The following is a 24,750-nucleotide window of genomic DNA, read 5'->3' as shown; positions in this document are numbered from 1 at the left end:
TACCTCGCTCACTAGCTTCCATCTCAGTCTAAAGGATCTATCGCTCTGATACCACCTGTTGTGGGGGCCCGGACGCTAATCATGTTCTTAATCATCATTGGGACTAATTAATCAATTATAAAACAGGGTCTAAATTTTTTTAAAATGCGGAACGTAGTGAAATAAAACGTATATACATCTCAGTATAAAAGTACAAGTCCTGTACCACATACATTTATTCAACTAAGGTTTAACAGCTAATATCAAGTGTCCAACCCTATCTCTAATCCAAGTCCGGAGCCTCCACTCTAATCACGATCTTTCCTCATCTCCTCGACCCTGAGCCTGTCCCACCTGTTGTCATGCACACATACAAAACAAGACAACAGCCGGATAACTCCGGTGAGAATAAATCCCAGTATAAACAATGTAAACATGCAATCATATAAAAACATATACAAAAGCATATAACAAATATCATTCACATGCAGCCAATCAACAAACATGTATGATATCAAAACTGTAAATCAACTAGTCGTATCAGACTTGACTCAAACAAAGCGTCATCTAAGACTCGACTCAAACAACGCGTCATCTCAGACTCGACTCATTCCTAATCTAGGGATCCCGGTTTTGAATATTCAGAATTATATCGAATCTCAGTCGATAGGAATGACCCAACCCTAAACGGCATCGATATAATTCCTATATCCAGTGTCTGGGCGAAACAGCCACAGAATTGACGAATCAGTCAAGGATTAAGCGAATCAGCCAATAATTAGACGAATCAGTCAGGGACTAGGCAAATCAGCCGATGACTAGGAGAATCAGCTAGTAGCTAGGCAACTCGGCCGATAGCTAGACGAATCAGTCTATGACTAAACGAATCAGTAGTCAAAACATGCAGTGGCTATAAATCAATAGACTACAAACATCAATCTCATTAACTACAAATATCAATGCAGTAAACTAGGTATGTGATTTAGGGAAACTCGAGTCAAACCTCACTCGAGTTGTGCAATCCCAACTCAACATTAATTTATACCTTTCTTTCTGTCACTCTGACTCTGTCAAAGTCTCGAACTCAAAGCCTGACAATATTAATCTGGAAATAACAATATCGAGGAGTATAATATCAATACATTACTCCAATCAAATCTGTTCTGCTCAATACTCAATCTAATTCACTATCGATGGCATAACGGTACAATATCGGTATACCCAACAATACCATATTAGTCAGATATCACTTCCAATATCTCATAATCGATAACAATTCAATTCTGATATCAAATCGGCTCCAAAACTACTCCGAAAATCATAACAATTTCATATGATATCTGTTCTCCAGTCCGGTTTCGATTATACAATGTCTAATATCACAAGAACATCATATATGAATCATATCCGATTCCTTCAACATCATAATTTCAAATCATATCAAAACGTAGCAAAACTTACGTCCAGTTGAAGCCTGCGTCGATAGGAACACAGTACTGAAGTCGGATTCAAAATCGGACGGGCGGAACGTTCACAAATCACAAATCTATACGCTAAATTCTGAAGAAGGAAACTTATATATATATATATATATATATCTCATGCATGTAAAGATATGTGTTCCATTCTCCCTGATTTTCAGTCGGCGCTCGGGCGGTTATAAACTACCGCTCGGGCGCCGAACACTCTGCCCGGTACTCGGCTTGTTATCCATTGGCGCTCGGGCGGTAATTTTCTACCTCTCGGGCGCCACAGGTTCTGCCCGAATGGTATTCTTATTGAACACTGGCGCTCGGGCGGTCATTTCCTACCGCTCGGGCGCCAATAGTTCTGTCCAAACATTGTACTTTTCATATGTTTTGCCCAATCTGGTCTCGAAATGGCCCGGCTATAATCACCTCAATTCTTAATCAATAATCTAAGATTAACAGAATCAAAATCTCGGGCATTACACCGGGAGTGCCCGTGCTACGTTGATTTCACATGTTTTATCTGGTCCTGATCGAGATTCAGATGATTTGAGCCGAAATTTGTCTGTCAACAAGTAATTAAAAATGGAAAAACACAAAAAGGGGTGCAACACGAGGACTTCCTAGGGGGTCACCCATCCTAGTACTGCTCTCGCCGAAGCACGCTTAACTTCAGAGTTCTGATGGGATCCGGTGCATTAGTGCTCGTATGATCGCACCCGACATTGAGTGGGATGTTTATTCTTATATCCCTCGAGTACGTGTGGAGCGGACGCCGATGGACAACACGTGGCACTGCTCTCGTCCAATCAGAACCATGAAGTTAAGCGTTCTGGCGCGATAACAGAGCTAGGATGGGTGACCTCCCTGGGCATTCCTCGTGTCGCGACCGTTTACGTAACTTAGGGCTAAAACAGTCGAAATAATTGTTTTTAATGAGTTAACCATCTCCAGAATAATCTGCGTCGTACCCTTCTACACAAAACCGGCTCACGACAACAAAAATCGCTAAATATTCCCAGAAAATAGAAAAAAAGAAGAAGAAGAAAATAGCGAATGTAAAGCTATTATTATGCCTAGGATACGATGAAATGGAACCGGAATCGAATTTCAGACTTCCTAAACGGATTTCTCGAGAAAACGGAAGCTTAACAGAAGCGGAAAATCGCAAATTTGAGGGTCTTAGAGAAGGAATTCGGCTAAAATCTCGCCAGCTCATTGCAGAGTAATGAGTCTTTTTCGTTTGCCCGTTTACAATCAAATTAGGCTACAATTTTGTCCAAATCCGGCAGTGCCCGAGCTACGTTGATTTCACATGTCTTATCTGGTCCGATCGAGATTCAGATGATTTGAGCCGAAAATCGTCTGTCAATAAGTAATCAAAAATAGAAAAACACGAAAAGGGCTGCAACACGAGGACTTCCCAGGGGGTCACCCTTCCTAGTACTTCCTAGCACGCTTAACTTCGGAGTTCTGATGGGATCCGATGCATTAGTGCTGGTATGATCGCACCCGACATTGAGTGGGATGTTTATTTTTATATCCCTCGAGTACGTGTGGAGCGGGCGGCGTTGGACAACATGCGGCACTGCTCTCGCCCAATCAGAACCATGAAGTTAAGCGTTCTGGCGCGATGGCAGAGCTAGGATGGGTGACCTCCCTGGGAAGTCCTCGTGTCGCGACCATTTACGTAAATTAAGGCTAAAACAGTCGAAATAATAGTTTTTAATGAGTTAACCGTCTCCAGAGTAATCTGCATCATACCCTTCCGCACGACAAAAAAAATCGTTAAATGTTCCCAGAAAATGAAAAAAAATAAGAAGAAGAAATAGCGAATGTAAAGCTATTATTATGCCTACGATACGATAAAATGGAACCGGAATCGAATTTTGAACTTCCTAAGCGGATTTCTCGAGGAAACGGAAGCTTAACAGAAGCGGAAAATCGCAAATTAGAGGGTCTTAGAGAAGGAATTTGGCTAAAATCTCGCCACCTCGTTGCGGAGTAATAAGTCTCGTTAGTTTTCCCGTTTACAATCAAATTAGGCTACAATTTTGTCCAAATCCGGCAGTGCCCGAGCTACGTTGATTTCACATGTCTTATCTGGCCCCGATCGAGATTCAGATGATTTGAGCCAAAAATCGTCTGTCAACAAGTAATCAAAAATAGAAAAACACGAAAAGGGGTGCAACACGAGGACTTCCCAGGGGGGGTCACCCTTCCTAGTATTTCTCTCGCCCTAGCACGCTTAACTTCGGAGTTCTGATGGGATCCGATGCATTAGTGCTGGTATGATCGCACCCGACATTGAGTGGGATATTTATATTTATATCCCTCGAGTACGTGTGGAGCGGGCGGCGTTGGACAACATGCGGCACTGCTCTCGCCCAATCAGAACCATGAAGTTAAGCGTTCTGGCGCGATGGCAGAGCTAGGATGGGTGACCTCCCTTGGCAGTCCTTGTGTCGCGACCATTTACGTAAATTAAGGCTAAAACAGTCGAAATAATTGTTTTTAATGAGTTAACCGTCTCCAAAGTAATCTGCATCATACTCTTATGCACAGAACCGGCCCACGAAAAAAAAATCGCTAAATGTTCCCAGAAAATAGAAAAAAAATAAGAAGAAGAAATGGCGAATGTAAAGCTATTATTATGCCTAGGATACGATAAAATGGAACCAGAATCGAATTTCGAACTTTCTAAGCGGATTTCTCGAGGAAACGGAAGCTTAACAGAAGCGGAAATCGCAAATTAGAGGTTCTTAGAGAAGGAATTCGGCTAAAATGTCGCAACCTCATTGCGGAGTAATGAGTCTCGTTCGTTTGCCTGTTTACAATCAAATTAGCCAACAATTTTGTCCAAATCCGGCAGTGCCCGAGCTACGTTGATTTCACATGTTTTATCTGGTCCCGATCGAGATTCAGATGATTTGAGCCGAAAATCGTCTGTCAACAAGTAATCAAAAATAGAAAAACACGAAAAAGGGTGCAACACGAGGACTTCCCAGTGGGTCACCCATCCTAGTACAGCTCTCGCCCAAGCACGCTTAATTGCGGAGTTCTGGTGGGATCCGGTGCATTAGTGCTCGTATTATCTCACCCGACATTCAATGAGATGTTTATTCCTATATCCCTGGAGTACGTGTGGAGCGGGGGGCGATTGAAAACACGCAGCACTGCTCTCGCCCAATCAGAACCATTAAGTTAAGCGTTCTGGTACGATGGAAGAGCGAGGATGGGTGACCTCCCTGGGCAGACCTCGTGTCGTGACCGTTTAAGTAAATTATGGATAAAACAGTCGAAATAATTGTTTTTAATGAGTTAACCGTCTCCGTTGTAATCTGCGTCATAACCTTCCGCACAGAACCGGCTCACGACAACAATAATCGCTAAATATTCCCAGAAAATAGAAAAAAAAAAGAAGAAAATAGCGAATGTAAAGCTATTATTATGCCTGGGATACAATAAATTGGAACCGGAATCGAATTTCGAACTTCCTAAGCGGATTTCTCGAGGAAATGGAAGCTTAACAGAAGCGAAAAATCGCAAATTAGAGGGTCTTAGAGAAGGAATTCGGCTAAACTCTCGCCAAATCATTGCAGAGTAATGAATCTCGTTCGTTTGCCCATTTACAACCAAATTAGCCTACAATTTTGTCAAATCCGGCAGTGCCCGAGCTACGTTGATTTCACATGTCTTATCTGGTCCCGATCGAGATTCAGATGATTTGAGCCGAAAATCGTCTGTCAACAAGTAATCAAAAATAGAAAAACACGAAAAGGGGTGTAACACGAGGACTTCCCTGGGGGTCACCCATCCTAGTACTGCTCTCGCCCAAGCACGCTTAACTTCGGATTTCTGATGGGATCCAGTGCATTAGTGCTGGTATGATCGCACCCGAAATTGTGTGGGATGTTTATTCTTATATTCCTCGAGTACGTGTGGAGTGGGCGGCGATGGACAACACGCGGCACTGCTCTCGGCCAATCAGAACCATGATGTTAAGCGTTCTGGCGCAATGGCAGAGCTAGGTTGGGTGACCTCTCTGGGCAGTCCTCGTGTCGCAACCGTTTACGTAAATTATGGATAAAACAGTCGAAATAATTGTTTTTAATGAGCTAACCGTCTCTGGAGTAATCTGCGTCATACCCTTCCGCACAGAACCGGCTCACGATAACAAAAATCGCTTAATGTTCCCAGAAAATAGAAAAAAATAAGAAGATGAAAATAACAAATGTAAAGCTATTATTATGCTTGGGATACGATAAAATGGAACCGAAATCGAATTTCGAACTTCCTAAGCGGATTTCTCGAGGAAACGAAAGCTTAACAGAAGCGGAAAATCGCAAATTAGAGGGTCTTAGAGAAGGAATTCGGCTAAAATCTCGCCAGCTCATTGCGGAGTAATGAGTTTCGTTCGTTTGCCCGTTTACAATCAAATTAGGCTACAATTTTGTCCAAATCCGGCAGTGCCCGAGCTACGTTGATTTCACATGTCTTATCTGGTCCTGGTCGAGATTCCGATGATTTGAGCCGAAAATCGTCTGTCAACAAGTAATCAAAAATAGAAAAACACTGAAAGGGGTGCAACACGAGGACTTCCCAGGGGGTCACCCATCCTAGTACTTCTCTCGCCCAAGCACTCTTAACTTCGGAGTTGTGGGGTCCCGGACGCTAATCGTTTTCTTAATCATCTTTGGGAGTTAATTATCAATTCAGATAATCAGGGTCTAAATTTTTTTTTTTTTAAATGCAAGTGCGGAGCGTAATGGAATGTAACTAATATACATCTCATTATATAAGTACAATAATGTACAATAATTATTCAAACTAGTCTAAGGTTCAACTACTAAATTTTAAGTATTAAACCAAATCTACAATAAGTCCGGAATCACCACTCTAAACTCGTTTTCTCTCATCATCTTCTTGACCCCGATCCTGTCCCACCTGTTGTCATGCACACATACAAAACAAGACAACAGTCGGATACTCCGCTGAGAATAAATCCCAGTACAAATAATGTATACATGCAGTTAACTGAATTAACATAAAAGCATGAATTATATCTTATCACATGTAGCATAATCAAACAACATGTATCAATACCAGTCTGTAAATAAAACATGAATCGTAATCTACGAAACATAAATCAATACGGATCTGTAAATCAAATTCTAGTCTCAATATCTAAGACTCGACTCATCTCTCATTCTAATCTAGGGATCCTGATCTAATTTAGACTTTGGTATGCTGTATCGAATGTCTACAATAGACGTCGATCTACATCTAAGCTCATCGATACACCGTAAGTCTAGAGTCTACGCGGTTCTGTCAAAGACTCTGCGGTTCTGCCCTAGCTAGGCTGATCTGCCCTAGACTCAAACTCTGGCTCTGCTATAATTCAATAGACTAAACATATCAATCTGATAATCTGCAAATAACAATGCAATAAAGTAAAGTATGTGATTTTGGGAAACTCAAGTCAAACCTAACTCGAGTTGTGCAATCCCGAATCAACATTTATTTATACCTTTCTCTTCACGATCTGATGAAGACGAAGTCTTGTATGTCAATCTGTCCATACCCAGTCTGGCAATGACAAGTCACATAATACCATATCAGTATATAACTCAATTCAAGACCCGTTCTGATCAATACTCAAATCGGTATATAATTTGATCCATATCTGAACAAGGTACAATCTAATTCATATCAATGATATCACGATACAATCGAAATCATTACTGAATCTGATCAATCTCAATCAATACTGAATCTGATCAATATCAATCTACTGATGTTTCGACAGCATAACAATACAGTCTTGATACCCCGTCAATCTCAACATCACAGATATAATACCAGAATACATAATCAGTATCCGTACAATTCAAAATTTGAATAATAACACAACTCTGATATAGAATCTCAACTAAATCAACTCTGAAATTCATAATAATTGTATAACCAGTCTATTCTTTAATCTGACTTCAATTATACAATGCCTACTGTAGCAGGAACATCATATCTGATTCATATTCAATTCTGACAATATCATAAATTCAAATCATGTCTAAACGTAACAAAAATTACGTCCGGTTGTAGCTGTCGTCGCTAGTAACACGATACCGTACTCGGATTCAAAATCAAACAGACGGAATTTGCGTGGCGTTCAATTTTCGCACATCAAGAACTTGGAGCTTCGGTTCCTCTCTTCTTCTTATTTCTGAGAATTTGACGTTGCTTATATATATATATATACATATACACGTCGCACGGTGATGGCAAGTGGCATCCTTTCGTTTTGCATGCCTCGCGCATATGCGCACACAAGGTCGCGCATATGCGCCTGGCTTTCTGCCCGGCCCCTTGTGGTTTATCCTCTCGCGCATATGCGCGACATTTCTCGCGCATATGCGCGAGATGTTCTGTCTCGCACATTCCCTTACTCGCGCATATGCGCGCCTTCCGCCGCGCATGTGCGCCGAACTCTCTGGACGTTCCGCGCATATGCGCGCATTCAAGCCGCGCATGTGCGCCGATTATATTCTTCACACCTAATGCGATTCCTTCTTTCGGCTCTCCCGATCTGATCCGTTGTAATCTGCGTCATACCCTTCCGCACAGAACCGGCTCACGACAACAAAAATCGCTTAATGTTCCCATAAAATAGAAAAAAATAAGAAGAATAAAATAACGAATGTAAAGCTATTATTATACTTGGGATACGATAAAATGGAACCGAAATCGAATTTCGAACTTCCTAAGCGGATTTCTCGAGGAAACGGAAGCTTAACAGAAGCGAAAAATAGCAAATTAGAGGGTCCTAGAGAAGGAATTCGGCTAAAATCTCGCCATCTCGTTGCGGAGTAATATGTCTCGTTCGTTTTCCCGTTTACAATCAAATTAGGCTACAATTTTGTCCAAATCCGGCAGTGCCCGAGCTACGTTGATTTCACATGTCTTATCTGGTCCCGATCGAGATTCCGATGATTTGAGCCGAAAATCGTCTATCAACATGTAATCAAAAATAGAAAAAACACGAAAAGGGGTGCAACACGAGGACTTCCCAGGAGGTCACCCTTCCTAGTACTTCTCTCGCCCTAGCACGCTTAACTTCGAGTTCTGATGGGATCCAATGCATTAGTGCTGGTATGATCGCACCCGACATTAATTGGGATGTTTATTTTTATATCCCTCGAGTACGTGTGGAGCGGGCGGCGAAGGACAACACGCGGCACTGCTCTCGCCCAATCAGAACCATGAAATTAAGCGTTCTGGCGCGATGGCAGAGCTAGGATGGGTGACCTCCCTGGGCAGTCCTCGTGTCGCGACCATTTACGTAAATTAAGGTTAAAACAGTCGAAATAATTGTTTTTAATGAGTTAACCGTCTTCAGAGTAATCTGCATCATACCCTTCCGCACAGAACCGGCACGCGACAAAAAAAATCGCTAAATGTTCCCAGAAAATAGAAAAAAAATAAGAAGAAGAAGTAGCGAATGTAAAGCTATTATTATGCCTGGGATACGATAAAATGGAACCGGAATCGAATTTCGAAATTCCTAAGCGGATTTTTCGAGGAAACGGAAGCTTAACAGAAGCGGAAATCGCAAATTCGAGGGTCTTAGAGAAGGAATTCGGCTAAAATCTCGCAACCTCATTGCCGAGTACTGAATCTCGTTCGTTTGACTGTTTACAATCAAATTAGCCTACAATTTTGTCCAAATCCGGCAGTGCCCGAGCTACGTTGATTTCACATGTTTTACCTGGTCCCGATCGAGATTCAGATGATTTGAGCCGAAAATCGCCTGTCAACCCGAGGACTTCCAAGGGGGTCACACCATCCTAGTACTGCTCTCGCCCAAGCACGCTTAACTTCGGAGTTCTGACGGGATCCGATGCATTAGTGCTGGTATTATCGCACCCGACATTCAGTGAGATGTTTATTCTTATATCCCTCGAGTACGTGTGGACCGGGCGGCGATGGACAACACGCGACACTGCTCTCGCCCAATCAGAACCATGAAGTTAAGCGTTTTGGTGCGATGGCAGAGCTAGGATGGGTGACCTCCCTGGGCAGACCTCGTGTCGCGACCGTTTAAGTAAATTATGGATAAAACAGTCGAAATAATTGTTTTTAATGAGTTAAATGTCTCCGTTGTAATCTGCGTCATACCCTTCCGCACAGAACCGGCTCACGACAACAAAAATAGCTAAATGTTCCCAGAAAATAGAAAAAAAAATAAGAAGAAGAAAATAGCGAATGTAAAGCTATAATTATGCTTGGGATACGATAAAATGGAACTGGAATCGAATTTCGAACTTCCTAAGCGGATTTCTCGAGGAAACGGAAGCTTAAAAGAAGCAAAAAATCGCTAATTAGAAGTTCTTAGAGAAGGAATTCGGCTAAACTCTCGCCAGCTCATTGCAGAGTAATGAGTCTCGTTCGTTTGCCCATTTACAACAAAATTAGCCTACAATTTTTTCAAATCCGGCAGTGCCCGAGCTACGTTGATTTCACATGTCTTATCTGGTCCCGATCGAGATTCAGTTGATTTGAGTCGAAAATCGTCTGTCAACAGGTAATCAAAAATAGAAAAACACGAAAAAGGGTGCAACACGAGGACTTCCCAGGGGGTGTTCTGATGGGATCCGGTCCATTAGTGCTGGTATGATCGCACCTGACATTGAGTGGGATGTTTATTCTCATATCCTTCGAGTACGAGTGAAGCGGGCGGCGATGGACAACACGCGACACTGCTCTCGCCCAACAGAACCATGAAGTTAAGCGTTCTGGCGCGATGGCAGAGCTAGGATGGGTGACCTCCCTGGGAAACGTTAAAATTGAACCGAAATCGAATTTCGAACTTCTTAAGCGGATTTCTCGAGGAAACGGAAACTTAACAAAAGAAAAAAATCGCAAATTAGAGGGTCTTAGAGAAGGAATTCGGCTAAACTCTCGCCAGCTCATTGCGGAGTAATGAGTCTCGTTCGTTTGCCCGTTTACAACCAAATTAGCCTACAATTTTGTCCAAATCCGGCAGTGCCGGAGCTACGTTGATTTCACATGTCTTATCTGGTCCCGATCGAGATTAAGATGATTTGAGCCGAAAATCTTCTGTCAACAAGTAATCAAAAATAGAAAAACAAGAAAAGCGGTGCAACACGAGAACTTCCCAGCGGGTCACCCATCCTAGTACTGCTATCGCCCAGACACGCTTGACTTAGGAGTTCTGATGGGATCCGTTGAATTAGTGTTGGTATGATCGCACCCGACATTGACTGGGATGTTTATTCTTATACCCCTCGAGTACGTGTGGAGCGAGCGGCGATGGACAACACGAGGCACTGCTCTCGCCCAATCAGAACCATGAAGTTAAGCGTTCAGGAGCGATGATAGAGCCAGGATGGGTGACCTCCCTGGGCATTCCTCGTGTCGCGACCGTTTACGTAAATTATGGATAAAACAGTCGAAATAATTGTTTTTAATGAGTTGACCGTCTCCGGAGTAATCTGCGTCATACCCTTCCGCACAGAATCGGCTCACGACAACAAAAATTGCTAAATGTTCCTAGAAAATAGAAAAAAAAATAAGAAGAAGAAAAGAGCGAATGTAAAGCTATTATTATGCCTGGGATATGATAAAATAGAACCGGAATCGAATTTCGAACTTTCTAAGCAGATTTCTAGAGAAAACAAAAGCTTAACAGAAGCGAAAAATCGCAAATTAGAGGGTTTTAGAGAAGGAATTCGGCTAAAATCTCGCTAGCTCATTGCGGAGAAATGAGTCTCGTTCGTTTGCCCGTTTACAATCAAATTAGAATACAATTTTGTCCAAATCCGGCAGTGCCCGAGCTACGTTGATTTCACATGTCTTATCTGGTCCCGATCGAGATTCCGAGGATTTGAGCCGAAAATCGTCTGTCAACAAGTAATCAAAAATAGAAAAACACGAAAAGGGGTACAACACGAGGACTTCCCAAGGGGTCACCCATCCTAGTACTGCTCTCGCCCAAGCACGCTTAACTTCGGAGTTCTGATGGAATCCGGTGCATTTGTGTTGGTATGATCGCCCCCCGACATTGAGTGGGATGTTTATTCTTATATCCCTCGAGTACGTGTGGCGCGGGCGGAGATGGACAACACGCGGCACTGCTCTTGCCCAATCAGAACCATGAAGTTAAACATTCTGGAGTGATGGCAGAGCTAGGAAGGGTGACCTCCCTAGGCATTCCTCGTGTCGCGACCGTTTACGTAAATTATGAATAAAACAGTCAAAATAATTGTTTTTAATGAGTTAACCGTCTCCGGAGTAATCTTCGTAATACCCTTTTGCACAGAACCGGCTCAAGACAACAAAAATTGCTAAATGTTCCCAGAAAATAGAAAAAAAATAAGAAGAAGAAAATAGCGAATTTAAAGCTATTATTATGTCTGGGATACGATGAAATGGAACCGAAATCGAATTTCGAACTTCCTAAGCGAATTTTTACAGGAAATGAAAGCTTAACATAAGCGGAAAATCGCAAATTATAGGGTCTTAGAGAAGGAATTCGGCTAAAATCTCGTCAGCTCATTGCGTAGTAATGAGTCTCGTTCGTTTGCCCGTTTACAATCAAATTAGCCTACAATTTTGTCCAAATTTGGCAGTGCCCGAGCTACGTTGATTCACATGTCTTATCTGGTCTCGATCGAGATTCAGGTGATTTGAGCCGAAAATGTTCTGTCTACAAGTAATAAAAAATAGAAAAACACGAAAAGGGGTGCAACACGAGGACTTCCCTGGGGGTCACCCATCCTGATACTGCTCTCACCCAAGCACGCTTAACTTCCGAGTTCTGATGGGATCCGGTGCATTAGTGATTGTATGATCGCACCCGACATTGAGTGGGATGTTTATTCTTATATCCCTCGTGTACGTGTGGAGCGGGCGGCGATGGATAACACGCGGCACTGCTCTCGCCCAATCAGAACCATGAAGTTAAGCGTTCTGGCACGATGGCAGAGCTAGGATGGGTGACCTCCCTGGGAAGACCTCGTGTCGCGACCGTTTACGTAAATTATGGATAAAACAGTCGAAATAATTGTTTTTAATGAGTTAACCGTCCCCGGAGTAATATGTGTCATACCCTTCCGCACATAACCGGCTCACGAGAACAAAAATCGCTAATTGTTCCCAGAAAATAGAAAAATAATAAAAAGAAAATAACGAATGTAAAGCTATTATTATGCCTGGAATACGATAAAATGGAACCAGAATCGAATTTCGAACTTCCTAAACGGATTTCTCGAGGAAACGGAAACTTGACAGAAGCGGAAAATCGCAAATTAGAGGGTCTTAGAAAAGGAATTCGGCTAAAATCTCGCCAGCTCATTGCGGAGTAATGAGTCTCGTTCGTTTGCCCGTTTACAATCATATTAGCCTTTAAATTTTTCCAAATCCGGTAGTGCCCGAGCTACATTGATTTAACATGTCTTATCAGGTCCGATCGAGATTCTGATGATTTGAGCCGAAAATCGTCTATCAACAAGTAATCAAAAATAGAAAAACACGAAAAGGGGTGTAACACGAGGACTTCCCAGGGGACCCCATCCTAGTACTGCTCTCGCCCAAGCACGATTAACTTCAGAGTTCTGATGGGATCTGGTGCATAAGTGCTGGTATGATCGCACCCGACATTGACTGGGATGTTTATTCTTCTACCCCTCGAGTATGTGTGGAGTGGGCGGCGATGGACAACACGCGGCACTGCTCTCGCCCAATCAGAACCATGAAGTTAAGCGTTCTGGAGCGATGACAGAGCCAGGATGGGTGACCTCCCTGGGAATTCCTCGTGTCACGACCGTTTACGTAAATTATGGATAAAACAGTCTAAATAATTGTTTTTAATGAGTTAACCGTCTCCGGAGTAATCTGCATCATAAACTTCCGCACAGAACCGGCTCACGACAACAAAAATTGCTAAATGTTTCCAGAAAATAGAAAAAAAAATAAGAAAAAGAAAATAGCGAATGTAAAGCTATTATTATGCCTGGGATACGATAAAATGGAACCGGAATCGAATTTTGAACTTCCTAAGCGGATTTCTCGGGGAAACGGAAGCTTAACAGAAGTGGAAAATCGCAAATTAGAGGGTCTTAGAGAAGGAATTCGGCTAAATTCTCACCAGATCATTGCAGGTAATGAGGCTCGTTCGTTTGCCTGTTTACAATCAAATTAGGCTACAATTATGTCCTAATCCTGCAGTGCCCGAGCTACGTTGATTTCACATGTCTTATCTGGTCCCGATCGAGATTCAGATGATTTGAGCCAAAAATCGTCTGTCAACAAGTAATCAAAAATAGAAAAACACGAAAAGGCGTGCAACACGAGGACTTCCCAGGGGGTCACCCATTCTAGTACTGCTCTCGCCCAAGCACGCTTAACTTTGTAGTTCTGATGGGATCCGGTGAATTAGTGCTCTTTGATCGCACTCGATATTGAGTGGGATGTTTATTTATGTATCCCTCGAGTACGTGTGGAGCGGGCGGCGATGCACAACACGCGGCACTGCTCTCGTCCAATCAGAACCATGAAGTTAAGCGTTCTGGCGCGATGGCAGAGCTTGGATCGGTGACTTCCCTGGGAAGTCCTTGTGTCGCGACCGTTTACGTAAACTATGGATAAAACAGTCGAAATAATTGTTTTTAATGAGTTAACCGTCTCCGGAGTATTCTGCGTCATACCCTTCCGCTCAGAACTGGCTCACGACAACAAAAATCGCCAAATGTTCCAAGAAAATATAATAAAATAAGAAGAAAATAGCGAATGGAAAGCTATTATTATGCTTGGTAAACGATAAAATGGAACCGGAATCGAATTTCGAACTTCCTAAGCGTATTTCTCTAGGAAACAGAAGCTTAACAGAAGCGGAAAATCGCAAATTAGAGGGTCTTAGAGAAGGAATTCGGCTAAAATCTCACCACCTCATTGCGGAGTAATGAGTCTCGTTCTTTTTCCCGTTTACAATCAAATTATCCTACAATTTTGTCCGAATCCGGCAGTGCTCGAGCTACGTTGATTTCACATGTCTTATCTGGTCCCGATCGAGATTCATATGATTTGAGCCGAAAATCTTCTGTCAACAAGTAATCAAAAATACAAAAACACGAAAAGGCGTGCAACACGAGGACTTCCCTAGGGGTCACACATCCTAATACTGCTCTTGCCCAAGCACGCTTAACTTCGTAGTTCTGATGGGATCCGGTGAATTAGTGCTCGTATGATCGCACTCGTGATTGAGTGGGATGTTTATTCTTATATCCCTCGAGTACGTGTGGAGCGGGCGGCGATGGACAACACGCGGCACTGCTCTCGTCCAATCAGAACCATGAAGTTAAGCGTTCTGGCGCGATGGCAGAGCTAGGATGGGTGACTTCCCTGGGCAGTCCTTGTGTCGCGACCGTTTATATAAACTATGGATAAAACAGTCAAAATAATTGTTTTTAATGAGTTAAATGTCTCCGGAGTAATCTACGTCATACCCTTCCGCACAGAACTGGCTCACGACAACAAAAATCGCTAAATGTTCTTAGAAAATATAAAAAAATAAGAAGAAAAAAATAGCGAATAGAAAGCTATTATTATGCTTGGGATACGATAAAATGGAACCGGAATCGAATTTCGAACTTCCTAAGCGGATTTCTCTAGGAAACGGAAGCTTAACAAAAGCCGAAAATTGCAAATTAGAGGGTCTTAGAGAAGGAATTCGGCTAAAATGTCACCACCTCATTGCGGAGTAATGAGTCTTGTTCGTTTTTCCCGTTTACAATAAAATTAGCCTACAATTTTGTCCAAATCCGGCAGTGCCCGAGCTACGTTAATTTCAAATGTCTTATCTGGTCCCGATCGAGATTCAGATGATTTGAGCCGAAAATCGTCTGTCAACTTGTAATCAAAAATTGAAAAACACGAAAAGGGGTGCAACACGAGGACTTCCCAAGGGGTCACGCATCCTAGTACTGGTCTCGCCCTAGCACGCTTAACTTCGGAGTTGTGATGGGAACCGGTGCATTAGTGCTGTTATGATCACACCCAACATTGAGTGGGATGTTTATTTTTATATCACTCGAGTACGTTTGGCGCGGGCGGCGATGAACAACACGCGGCACTGCTCTCGCCCAATCAAAACCATGAAGTTAAGCGTTCTGGCGTGATGGCAGAGCTAGGATCGGTGACCTCCCAGGGAAGTCCTCGTGTTGCGACCGTTTACTTAAATTATGGATAAAACAGTCGAAATAATTGTTTTTAATGAGATAACCGTCTTCGGAGTAATCAGCGCCATTCCCTTCCGCACAGAACCGGCTCACAACAACAAAAATTGCTAAATGTTCCCAGAAAATAGAAAAAATAAGAAGAAGAAAATACCGAATGTAAAGCTATTATTATGCCTGGGATACGATAAAATTGAACCGGAATAGAATTTCGAACTTCTAAGCGGATTTCTCGAGGAAACGGAAGCTTAACAGAAGCGGAAAATATCAAATTAGAGGGTCTTAGAGAAGGAATTCGGCTAAATTCTCGCAAACTTATTGCGGAGTAATGAGTCTCGTTCGTTTGTCCGTTTACAATCAAATTAGGCTACAATTTTGTACTAATCCGGCAGTGCCCGAGCTACGTTGATTTCACATGTCTTATCTGGTCAGGATCGAGATTCAGATGATTTGAGCCAAAAATCGTCTGTCAAGAAGTAATCAAAAATAAAAAAACAAGAAAAATGTGCAACACAAGGACTTCCCAGGGGGTCACCCATCCTAGTACTGCTCTCGCCTAAGCACGCTTAACTTCGATGTTCTGATAGGATCCGGTGCATTAGCGCTGGTATGATCCCAACCGATATTGAGTGGGATGTTTATTCTTATATCCATCGAGTACGTGTGGCGCGGGCGGCGATGGACAACACGCGACACTGCACTCGCCCAATCGGAACCATGAAGTTAAGCGTTCTGGCGTGATGGCCGAGCTTGGAAGGGTGACCTCCCTGGGAAGTCCTCGTGTCGCGACCGTTTACGTAAATTATGGATAAAACAGTCAAAATAATTGTTTTTAATGAGTTAACCATCTCCGGAGTAATCTACGTCATACCCTTCCGCACAGAACCGACTCACAACAACAAAAATCGCTAAATGTTCCAAAAAAATAGAAAAAAAGGAAGAAGAAAATGGCGAATGTAAAGCTATTATTATGCTTGGGATACGATAAAATGGAACCGAAATCGAATTTCGAACTTCCTAAGCGGATTTGTCAAGGAAACGGAAGATTAACAGAAGCGGAAAATCGCAAATTAGAGAGTCATAGAGAAGGAATTCTGCTAAAATCTCGCCAGCTCATTGCGGAGTAATGAGTCTCGTTCGTTTTCTCGTTTACAATCAAAGTAGCCTACAATTTTGTCCAAATCCGGCAGTGCCCGAGCTACGTTGATTTCACATGTCTTATCTGGTCCCGATCAAGATTCAGATAATTTGAGCCGAAATTTGGCTAAAATCTCGCCAGTTCATGAGTCTCGTTCGTTTGCCCGTTTAAAATCAAATTAGCCTACAATTTTATCCAAATCCGGCAGTACCCGAGCTATGTTGATTTCACATGTCTTTTCTGGTCCCGATCGAGATTCAGATGATTTGAGCCGAAAATCGTCTGTCAACAAGTAATCAAAAATAGAAAAACACGAAAAAGGATGCAACACGAGGACTTCCTAAGGGGTCTCACCCATCCTAGTACTGCTCTCATCCAAGCACGCTTAACTTTGGAGTTCTGATGGGATCCGGTGCATTAGTGCTGGTATGATCGCACCCGAAATTGAGTGGGATGTTTATTCTTATATCCCTCGAGTACGTGTGGAGCGGGCGGTGAACGACAACACGCGGCACTGCTCTCGCCCAATCAAAACCATGAAGTTAAGCGTTCTGGCGCGATGGCAGAGCTAGGATGGGTGATCTCCCTGGGCAGTCCTCGTGTCGCGACCGTTTACGTAAATTATGAATAAAACAGTCGAAATAATTGTTTTTAATGAGTTAACCGTCTCCGGAGTAATCTGCGTCATACCCTTCCGCACAGAATCGGCTCACGACAACAAAAATCTCTAAATGTTCCTTGAAAATAGAAAAAAATAAGAAGAAGAAAATAGCGAATGTAAAGCTATTATTATGCCTAGGATACGATAAAATGGAACTGGAATCGAATTTTGAAAATCCTAAGCGGATTTCTCGAGGAAACGGAAGTTTAACAGAAGCTGAAAATCGAAAATAAAAGGTTCTTAGAGAAGGAATTCGGTTAAAATCTCGCCAGCTCATTGCGGAAAAATGAGTCTCGTTCGTTTGCCCGTTTACAATCAAATTAGGCTACAATTTTGTCCAAATCTGGAAGTGCCCGTTCTACGTTGATTATACATGTCTTATCTGGTACCGATCGAGATTCAGATGATTTGTGCCGAAAATTGTCTGTCAACAAGCAATCAAAAATAGAAAAACACGAAAAAGAGTGCAACACGAGGACTTTCCAGGGGGTCACCCATCCTAGTACTGTTCTCGTCCAAGCACGCTTAACTTCGGAGTTCTGATGGGATCCGGTACATTAGTGCTGGTATGATCGCACCCGACATTGAGTGGGAGTTCGAGTACGTGTGGAGCGGGCGGCGATGGACAACACGCGGCATTTCACTCGCCCAATCAGAATCATGAAGTTAAGCGTTCTAGCGCGATGTCATGGCTAGGATGGGTGACCTCCCTGGGCAGTCCTTGTTTCGCGACCGTTTACGTAAATTATGGCTGAAACAGTCGAATCAATTGTTTTTAATGAGTTAACCGTCTCCGGAGTAATCTGCGTCATACCCTTCCGCACAGAACCGGCTCACGACAACAAAAATCGCTAAATTTTCACAGAAAATAGAAAAAAAATAAGAAGAAGAAAATAGCGAATGTAAAGCTATTATTATGCCTGGGATACGATAAAATAGAACCGGAATCGAATTTCGAACTTCCTAAGCGGATTTTTTGAGGAAACGGAAGCTTAACAGAAGCGGAAAATCGCAAATTAGAGGGTATTAGAGAAGGAATTCCGTTAAAATCACGCCATCTCATTGCGAAGTAATGAGTCGTTGTTTGCCCGTTTACAATCAAATTAGGCTACAATTTTTACCAAATCCGGCAGTGCCCGAGCTACGTTGATTTAACATGTCTTATCTGGTCCCGATCGTGATTCAGATGATTTGAGCCGAAAATCGTATGTCAACAAGTAATCAAAAATAGAAAAACACGAAAATGGGTGCAACACGAGAACTTCCCAGGGGGTCACCTATCCTAGTACTGGTCTCGCCCAAGCACGCTTAACTTCGGAGATCTGATGGGATCCGATGCATTAGTGCTGGTATTTTCGTACCCAACATTGAGTGGGATGTTTATTCTTATATTCCTCGAGTACGTGTGGAGCGGCGGCGATGGACAACACGCGGCACTGTTCTCGCCCAATCAGAACTATGAACTTAAGGGTTCTGGCACGATGGCAGAGCTAGGATGGGTGACCTCCCTGGCAAGTCCTCGTGTCGCGACCGTTTCTAGAGTAATCTGCGTCATACCCTTCCGCACAGAACCGGCTCACGTTTACAAAAATCGCTAAATGTTCCCAGAAAATAAAAAAATATAAGAAGAAGAAAATAGCGAATATAAAGCTATTATTATGCCTGAGATACGATAAAATGGAACCAGAATCGAATTTCGGACTTCCTAAGCGGATTTCTCGAGGAAACGGAAGCTTAACAGAAGCGAAAAATCGCAAATTAGAGGGTCTTAGAGAAGGAATTCGGCTAAAATCTCGCAAGCTCATTACTGAGTAATGAGTCTCGTTCGTTTGCGTGTTTACAATCAAATTAGGCTACAATTTTTTCTAAATCCGGCAGTGCCCGAGCTACGTTGATTTCACATGTCTTATCAAGTCCCGATCGAGATTCAGATGATTTGAGCCGAAAATCGTCTGTCAACAAGTAATCAAAAATAGAAAAACACGAAAAGGGGTGAAACACGAGGACTTCCCAGGGGGACACCCATCCTAGTACATCTCTCGCCCAAGCACGCTTAACTTCAGAGTTCTGATGGGATCCGATGCATTATTGCTGGTATGATCGCACCCGAAATTGAGTGGGATGTTTATTATTATATCCTTCGAGTACGTGTGGAGCGGCGGCGATGGACAACACGCGGCACTGCTCTCGTCCAATCAGAACCATGAAGTTAAGCGTTCTGGCGCGATGGCAGAGCTAGAATGGGTGACCTCCCTGGGAAGTCCTCGTGTCGTGACCGTTTACTGAAATTATGCATAAAAGAGTCGAAATAATTGTTTTTAATGAGTTAACCGTCTCCAGAGTAATATGCGCCATACCCTTCCGCACAGAACCTACTCAAGACAACAAAAATCGCTAAATGTTTCACGAAAATAGAAAAAAAAATAAGAAGAAGAAAATAGCGAACGTAAAGCTATTATTATGTCTGGTATACGATAAAATAGAACCGGAATCGAATTTCGGACTTTCTAAGCGGATTTCTCGAGGAAATGGAAGCTTAACAGAAGCGGAAAATCGCAAATTAGAGGGTCTTACAGAAGGAATTCGGCTAAAATCTCGCGAGCTCATTGCGGAGTTATGAGTCTCGTTCGTTTGCCCGTTTACAATCAAGTTAGGCTACAATTTTGTCCAAATCCGGCAGTGTCCGAGCTACGTTGATTTCACATGTCTTATCTGGTCCCGATCGTGATTTAGTTGATTTGAGCCGAAAATCGTCTGTCAACAAGTAATCAAAAATAGAAAAACACGAAAAAGGGTGCAACACAAAGACTTCCGAGGGGGTCACCCAACCTAGTACTGATCTCGCCCAAGCACGCTTAACTTCGGAGTCTGATGGGATCCAGTGCATTAGTGCTGGTATAATTGCACCCGACATTGAGTGGGATGTTTATTCTTATATCCGTCGAGTACGTGTAGCGCGAGCGACGATGGACAACACGCGGCACTGCTCTCGCCCAATAAAAACCATGAAATTAAGCGTTCTGGCGCGATGGCAGAGCGAGGATGGGTGACCTCCCTGGGCAGTCCTTATGTCGCGACCGTTTACGTAAATAATAGCTAAAACAGTCGAAATAATTGTTTTTAATGAGTTAACCGTCTCCGGAGTAATCTGCGTCATACCCTTCCTCTCAGAACCGGCTCAAGACAACAAAAATCGCTAAATGTTCCAAGAAAATAGGAAAAAAATTAGAGGAAGAAAATAGCGAATGTAAAGCTATTATTATGCCTGGGATACGATAAAATGGAACCGGAATCGAATTTCGGACTTCCTAAATGAATTTCTTGAGGAAACAGAAGCTTAACAGTAGCGGAAAATCGCAAATTAGATGGTCATAAAGAAGGAATTCGGCTAAAATCTCGCCAGCTCATCAAGAGAATGAGTCTCGTTCGTTTGCCCGTTTACAATCAAATTAGCCTACAATTTTGTCCAAATCCGGCAGTGCCCGAGCTACGTTTATTTCACATGTCTTATCTGGTCCCGATCGAGATTCAGATGATTTGAGCCGAAAATTGTCTATCAAAAAAATAATCAAAAATAGAAAAACACGAAAAGAGGTGCAACACGAGGACTTCCCATGGGATCACCCATCCTATTACTGGTCTCACCCAAGCATGATTAAGTTCGGAGTTCTGATGGGATCCGGTGCATTAGTGCTGGTATGATCGCACCAGACATTGAGTGGGATGTTTATTCTTATATCCTTCGAGTACGTGTGGAGCGGGCATCGATGGACAACACGCGACACTGCTCTCGCCCAATCAGAACCATGAAGTTAAGCGTTCTGGCGCGATGGCAGAGCTAGGATGGGTGACCTCCCTGTGAAGTCCTCGTGTCTCGACCGTTTACGTAAATTATAGCTAAAACAGTCGAAATAATTTTTTTTAATGAGTTAACCGTCTCTGGAGTAATCTGCGTCATACCCTTTCGCACAGAACCGGTTCAAGAAAACAAAAATCGTTAAATGTTCCCAGAAAATAGAAAAGAAAATAAGAAGAAGAAAATAGCGAATGTAAAGCTATTATTATGCTTGGGATACGATAAAATGGAACCGAAATCGAATTTAGAACTTCCTAAGAAGATTTCTCGAGGAAACGGAAGCTTAACAGAAGCGGAAAATCGCAAATTAGAGGGTCTTAGAGAAGAAACTCGGCTAAAATCTCGCCAGCTCATTGCGGAGTAATGAGTCTCGTTCGTTTGCCTGTTTACAATCAAATTAGGCTACAAATTTGTCCAAATCCGGCAGTGCCCGAGCTACGTTGATTTCACATGTCTTATTTGGTCCGATCGAGATCCAAAAATCGTCTGTTACTAATTAATCAAAAAAAGAAAAACACGAAAAAGGGTGCAACACGAAAATTTCCCATGGGGTCAATCATCCTAGTACTGCTCTCGCCCAAGCACGCTTAACTTCGGAGTTCTGATGGGATCCGGTGCATTAGTGCGGGTATGATCGCACCCGACATTGAGTGGGATGTTTATTCTTATATCCCTAGAGTACGTGTGGAGCGGGAGGCGATGGAAAACACGCAGCACTGCTTTCGCCCAATCAGAACAATGACGTTAAGCGTTCTGGCGCGATGGCAGAGCTAGGATGGGTGACCTCCCTGGGAAGTCCTCGTGTCGCGACCGTTTACGTAAATTATAGCTAAAACAGTCGAAATAATTGTTTTTAATGAGTTAACCGTCTCCGAAGTAATCTGCGGCATACCTTTCCGCACAGAACCGGCTGAAGAAAAAAAATCGTTAAATGGTCCCAAAAAATAGAAAAAAAAAATAAGAAGAAGAAAATAGCGAATGTAAAGCAATTATTATTCCTGGGATACGATAAAATGGAACCGGAATCGAATTTCGGACTACCTAAACGGATTTCTCGAGGAAACGAAAGCTTAAAAGAAGCGGAAAATCGCAAATTAGAGGATCTTAGAGAAGGAATTCGGCTAAAATCTCGCCAGCTCATTGCGGAGTAATGAGTCTCGTTCGTTTGCCCGTTTACAATCAAATTAGCCTACAATTTTGTTCAAATTCGGCAGTGCCGGAGCTACGTTGATTTCACGTGTCTTATCTAGTCCCGATCGTGTTTCAGATGATTTGAGCCGAAAATCGTCTGTCAACAAGTAATCAAAAATAGAAAAACACGAAAAAGGGTGCAACACGAGAACTTCCCAGGGGGTCACCTACCCTAGTACTGGTCTCGCCCAAGCACGCTTAACTTCGGAGATCTGATGGGATCCGATGCATTAGTGCTGGTATTTTCGTACCCAACATTGAGTGGGATGTTTATTCTTATATTCTTCGAGTACGTGTGGAGCGGCGGCGATGGACAACACGCGGCACTGTTCTCGCCCAATCAGAACTATGAACTTAAGGGTTCTGGCGCGATGGCAGAGCTAGGATGGGTGACCTCCCTGGCAAGTCCTCGTGTCGCGACCGTTTCCAGAGTAATCTGCGTCATACCCTTCCGCACAGAACCGGCTCACGTTTACAAAAATCGCTAAATGTTCCCAGAAAATAAAAAAAAATAAGAAGAAGAAAATAGCGAATATAAAGCTATTATTATGCCTGAGATACGATAAAATGGAACCAGAATCAAATTTCGGACTTCCTAAGCGGATTTCTCGAGGAAACGGAAGCTTAACAGAAGCGAAAAATCGCAAATTAGAGGGTCTTAGAGAAGGAATTCGGCTAAAATCTCGCAAGCTTATTACTGAGTAATGAGTCTCGTTCGTTTGCGCGTTTACTATCAAATTAGGCTACAATTTTTTCTAAATCCGGCAGTGCCCGAGCTACGTTGATTTCACATGTCTTATCAAGTCCCGATCGAGATTCAGATGATTTGAGCCGAAAATCGTTTGTCAACAAGTAATCAAAAATAGAAAAACACGAAAAGAGGTGAAACACGAGGACTTCCCAGGGGGACACCCATCCTAGTACAGCTCTCGCCCAAGCACGCTTAACTTCAGAGTTCTGATGGGATCCGATGCATTATTGCTGGTATGATCGCACCCGAAATTGAGTGGGTTGTTTATTATTATATCCTTCGAGTACGTGTGGAGCGGCGGCGATGGACAACACGCGGCACTATACTCGTCCAATCAGAAGCATGAAGTTAAGCGTTCTGGCGCGATGGCAGAGCTAGAATGGGTGACCTCCCTGGGAAGTCCTCGTGTCGCGACCGTTTACTGAAATTATGCATAAAAGAGTCGAAATAATTGTTTTTAATGAGTTAACCGTCTCCAGAGTAATATGCGCCATACCCTTCCGCACAGAACCTGCTCAAGACAACAAAAATCGCTAAATGTTTCAAGAAAATAGAAAAAAAAATAAGAAGAAAATAGCGAATGTAAAGCTATTATTATGTCTGGTATACGATAAAATAGAACCGGAATCGAATTTCGGACTTTCTAAGCGGATTTCTCGAGGAAATGGAAGCTTAACAGAAGCGGAAAATCGCAAATTAGAGGGTCTTACAGAAGGAATTCGGCTAAAATCTCGCCAGCTCATTGCGGAGTAATGAGTCTCGTTCGTTTGCCCGTTTACAATCAAGTTAGGCTACAATTTTGTCCAAATCCGGCAGTGTCCGAGCTACGTTGATTTCACATGTCTTATCTGGTCCCGATCGTGATTTAGTTGATTTGAGCCGAAAATCGTCTGTCAACAAGTAATCAAAAATAGAAAAACACGAAAAAGGGTGCAACACAAAGAGTTCCGAGGGGGTCACCCAACCTAGTACTGATCTCGCCCAAGCACGCTTAAATTCGGAGTCTGATGGGATCCGGTGCATTAGTGCTGGTATAATCGCACCCGACATTGAGTGGGATGTTTATTCTTATATCCGTCGAGTACGTGTAGCGCGAGCGGCGATGGACAACACGCGGCACTGCTCTCGCCCAATAAAAACCATGAAATTAAGCGTTCTGGCGCGATGGCAGAGCGAGGATGGGTGACCTCCCTGGGCAGTCCTTATGTCGCGACCGTTTACGTAAATTATAGCTAAAACAGTCGAAATAATTGTTTTTAATGAGTTATCCGTCTCCGGAGTAATCTGCGTCATACCCTTCCTCTCAGAACCGGCTCAAGACAACAAAAATCGCTAAATGTTCCAAGAAAATAGGAAAAAAATTAGAGGAAGAAAATAGTGAATGTAAAGCTATTGTTATGGCTGGGATACGATAAAATGGAACCGGAATCGAATTTCGGACTTCCTAAAT

The 24,750-nt window shown here is 42.9% G+C and overlaps 17 non-coding genes and 8 pseudogenes across 17 annotated transcripts; all 25 read right to left on the bottom strand.

The window, feature by feature from the left end:
* Window positions 1–2,050: 2,050 nt before the first annotated feature.
* Window positions 2,051–2,169, bottom strand: LOC142513345 (5S ribosomal RNA). Its single transcript, XR_012809297.1, has one exon. It is a non-coding gene; the product is annotated as a 5S ribosomal RNA (ribosomal RNA).
* Window positions 2,170–2,850: 681 nt separating this feature from the next.
* On the bottom strand, window positions 2,851–2,962 carry LOC142512237 (5S ribosomal RNA; annotated as a pseudogene).
* Window positions 2,963–3,630: 668 nt separating this feature from the next.
* LOC142517554 (5S ribosomal RNA) lies at window positions 3,631–3,751 on the bottom strand. Its single transcript, XR_012813295.1, has one exon. It is a non-coding gene; the product is annotated as a 5S ribosomal RNA (ribosomal RNA).
* A 680-nt stretch (window positions 3,752–4,431) lies between these two features.
* Window positions 4,432–4,550, bottom strand: LOC142510767 (5S ribosomal RNA; annotated as a pseudogene).
* Window positions 4,551–5,228: 678 nt separating this feature from the next.
* Window positions 5,229–5,347, bottom strand: LOC142515286 (5S ribosomal RNA). Its single transcript, XR_012811140.1, has one exon. It is a non-coding gene; the product is annotated as a 5S ribosomal RNA (ribosomal RNA).
* Window positions 5,348–8,496: 3,149 nt separating this feature from the next.
* On the bottom strand, window positions 8,497–8,614 carry LOC142506470 (5S ribosomal RNA). Its single transcript, XR_012804762.1, has one exon. It is a non-coding gene; the product is annotated as a 5S ribosomal RNA (ribosomal RNA).
* A 642-nt stretch (window positions 8,615–9,256) lies between these two features.
* LOC142512418 (5S ribosomal RNA) lies at window positions 9,257–9,371 on the bottom strand (annotated as a pseudogene).
* Window positions 9,372–10,605: 1,234 nt separating this feature from the next.
* LOC142510539 (5S ribosomal RNA) lies at window positions 10,606–10,724 on the bottom strand. The gene has a single exon (XR_012808646.1). It is a non-coding gene; the product is annotated as a 5S ribosomal RNA (ribosomal RNA).
* A 684-nt stretch (window positions 10,725–11,408) lies between these two features.
* LOC142517096 (5S ribosomal RNA) lies at window positions 11,409–11,527 on the bottom strand. Its single transcript, XR_012812855.1, has one exon. It is a non-coding gene; the product is annotated as a 5S ribosomal RNA (ribosomal RNA).
* A 683-nt stretch (window positions 11,528–12,210) lies between these two features.
* Window positions 12,211–12,329, bottom strand: LOC142509987 (5S ribosomal RNA). Its single transcript, XR_012808129.1, has one exon. It is a non-coding gene; the product is annotated as a 5S ribosomal RNA (ribosomal RNA).
* A 679-nt stretch (window positions 12,330–13,008) lies between these two features.
* LOC142508057 (5S ribosomal RNA) lies at window positions 13,009–13,125 on the bottom strand. Its single transcript, XR_012806289.1, has one exon. It is a non-coding gene; the product is annotated as a 5S ribosomal RNA (ribosomal RNA).
* Window positions 13,126–13,808: 683 nt separating this feature from the next.
* On the bottom strand, window positions 13,809–13,926 carry LOC142511810 (5S ribosomal RNA; annotated as a pseudogene).
* A 679-nt stretch (window positions 13,927–14,605) lies between these two features.
* Window positions 14,606–14,724, bottom strand: LOC142511615 (5S ribosomal RNA; annotated as a pseudogene).
* A 683-nt stretch (window positions 14,725–15,407) lies between these two features.
* On the bottom strand, window positions 15,408–15,526 carry LOC142511094 (5S ribosomal RNA; annotated as a pseudogene).
* Window positions 15,527–16,205: 679 nt separating this feature from the next.
* Window positions 16,206–16,324, bottom strand: LOC142511753 (5S ribosomal RNA; annotated as a pseudogene).
* Window positions 16,325–17,160: 836 nt separating this feature from the next.
* LOC142508536 (5S ribosomal RNA) lies at window positions 17,161–17,281 on the bottom strand. Its single transcript, XR_012806744.1, has one exon. It is a non-coding gene; the product is annotated as a 5S ribosomal RNA (ribosomal RNA).
* A 682-nt stretch (window positions 17,282–17,963) lies between these two features.
* LOC142514571 (5S ribosomal RNA) lies at window positions 17,964–18,082 on the bottom strand. The gene has a single exon (XR_012810459.1). It is a non-coding gene; the product is annotated as a 5S ribosomal RNA (ribosomal RNA).
* Window positions 18,083–18,746: 664 nt separating this feature from the next.
* LOC142508405 (5S ribosomal RNA) lies at window positions 18,747–18,865 on the bottom strand. Its single transcript, XR_012806619.1, has one exon. It is a non-coding gene; the product is annotated as a 5S ribosomal RNA (ribosomal RNA).
* Window positions 18,866–19,491: 626 nt separating this feature from the next.
* LOC142507455 (5S ribosomal RNA) lies at window positions 19,492–19,610 on the bottom strand. Its single transcript, XR_012805714.1, has one exon. It is a non-coding gene; the product is annotated as a 5S ribosomal RNA (ribosomal RNA).
* A 683-nt stretch (window positions 19,611–20,293) lies between these two features.
* Window positions 20,294–20,411, bottom strand: LOC142509122 (5S ribosomal RNA). Its single transcript, XR_012807309.1, has one exon. It is a non-coding gene; the product is annotated as a 5S ribosomal RNA (ribosomal RNA).
* Window positions 20,412–21,093: 682 nt separating this feature from the next.
* LOC142510917 (5S ribosomal RNA) lies at window positions 21,094–21,212 on the bottom strand (annotated as a pseudogene).
* Window positions 21,213–21,881: 669 nt separating this feature from the next.
* Window positions 21,882–22,000, bottom strand: LOC142515885 (5S ribosomal RNA). Its single transcript, XR_012811704.1, has one exon. It is a non-coding gene; the product is annotated as a 5S ribosomal RNA (ribosomal RNA).
* Window positions 22,001–22,683: 683 nt separating this feature from the next.
* LOC142508347 (5S ribosomal RNA) lies at window positions 22,684–22,802 on the bottom strand. Its single transcript, XR_012806566.1, has one exon. It is a non-coding gene; the product is annotated as a 5S ribosomal RNA (ribosomal RNA).
* Window positions 22,803–23,428: 626 nt separating this feature from the next.
* LOC142508722 (5S ribosomal RNA) lies at window positions 23,429–23,547 on the bottom strand. Its single transcript, XR_012806926.1, has one exon. It is a non-coding gene; the product is annotated as a 5S ribosomal RNA (ribosomal RNA).
* Window positions 23,548–24,227: 680 nt separating this feature from the next.
* On the bottom strand, window positions 24,228–24,345 carry LOC142510399 (5S ribosomal RNA). The gene has a single exon (XR_012808511.1). It is a non-coding gene; the product is annotated as a 5S ribosomal RNA (ribosomal RNA).
* Between the last annotated feature and the right edge of the window lie 405 nt (window positions 24,346–24,750).

Source organism: Primulina tabacum, chromosome 10, assembly GCF_025594145.1.
Source record: "Primulina tabacum isolate GXHZ01 chromosome 10, ASM2559414v2, whole genome shotgun sequence".
In the NCBI taxonomy this organism is placed as follows: Eukaryota; Viridiplantae; Streptophyta; class Magnoliopsida; order Lamiales; family Gesneriaceae; genus Primulina; species Primulina tabacum.
This window is presented reverse-complemented; position numbering and strand designations above follow the sequence as displayed.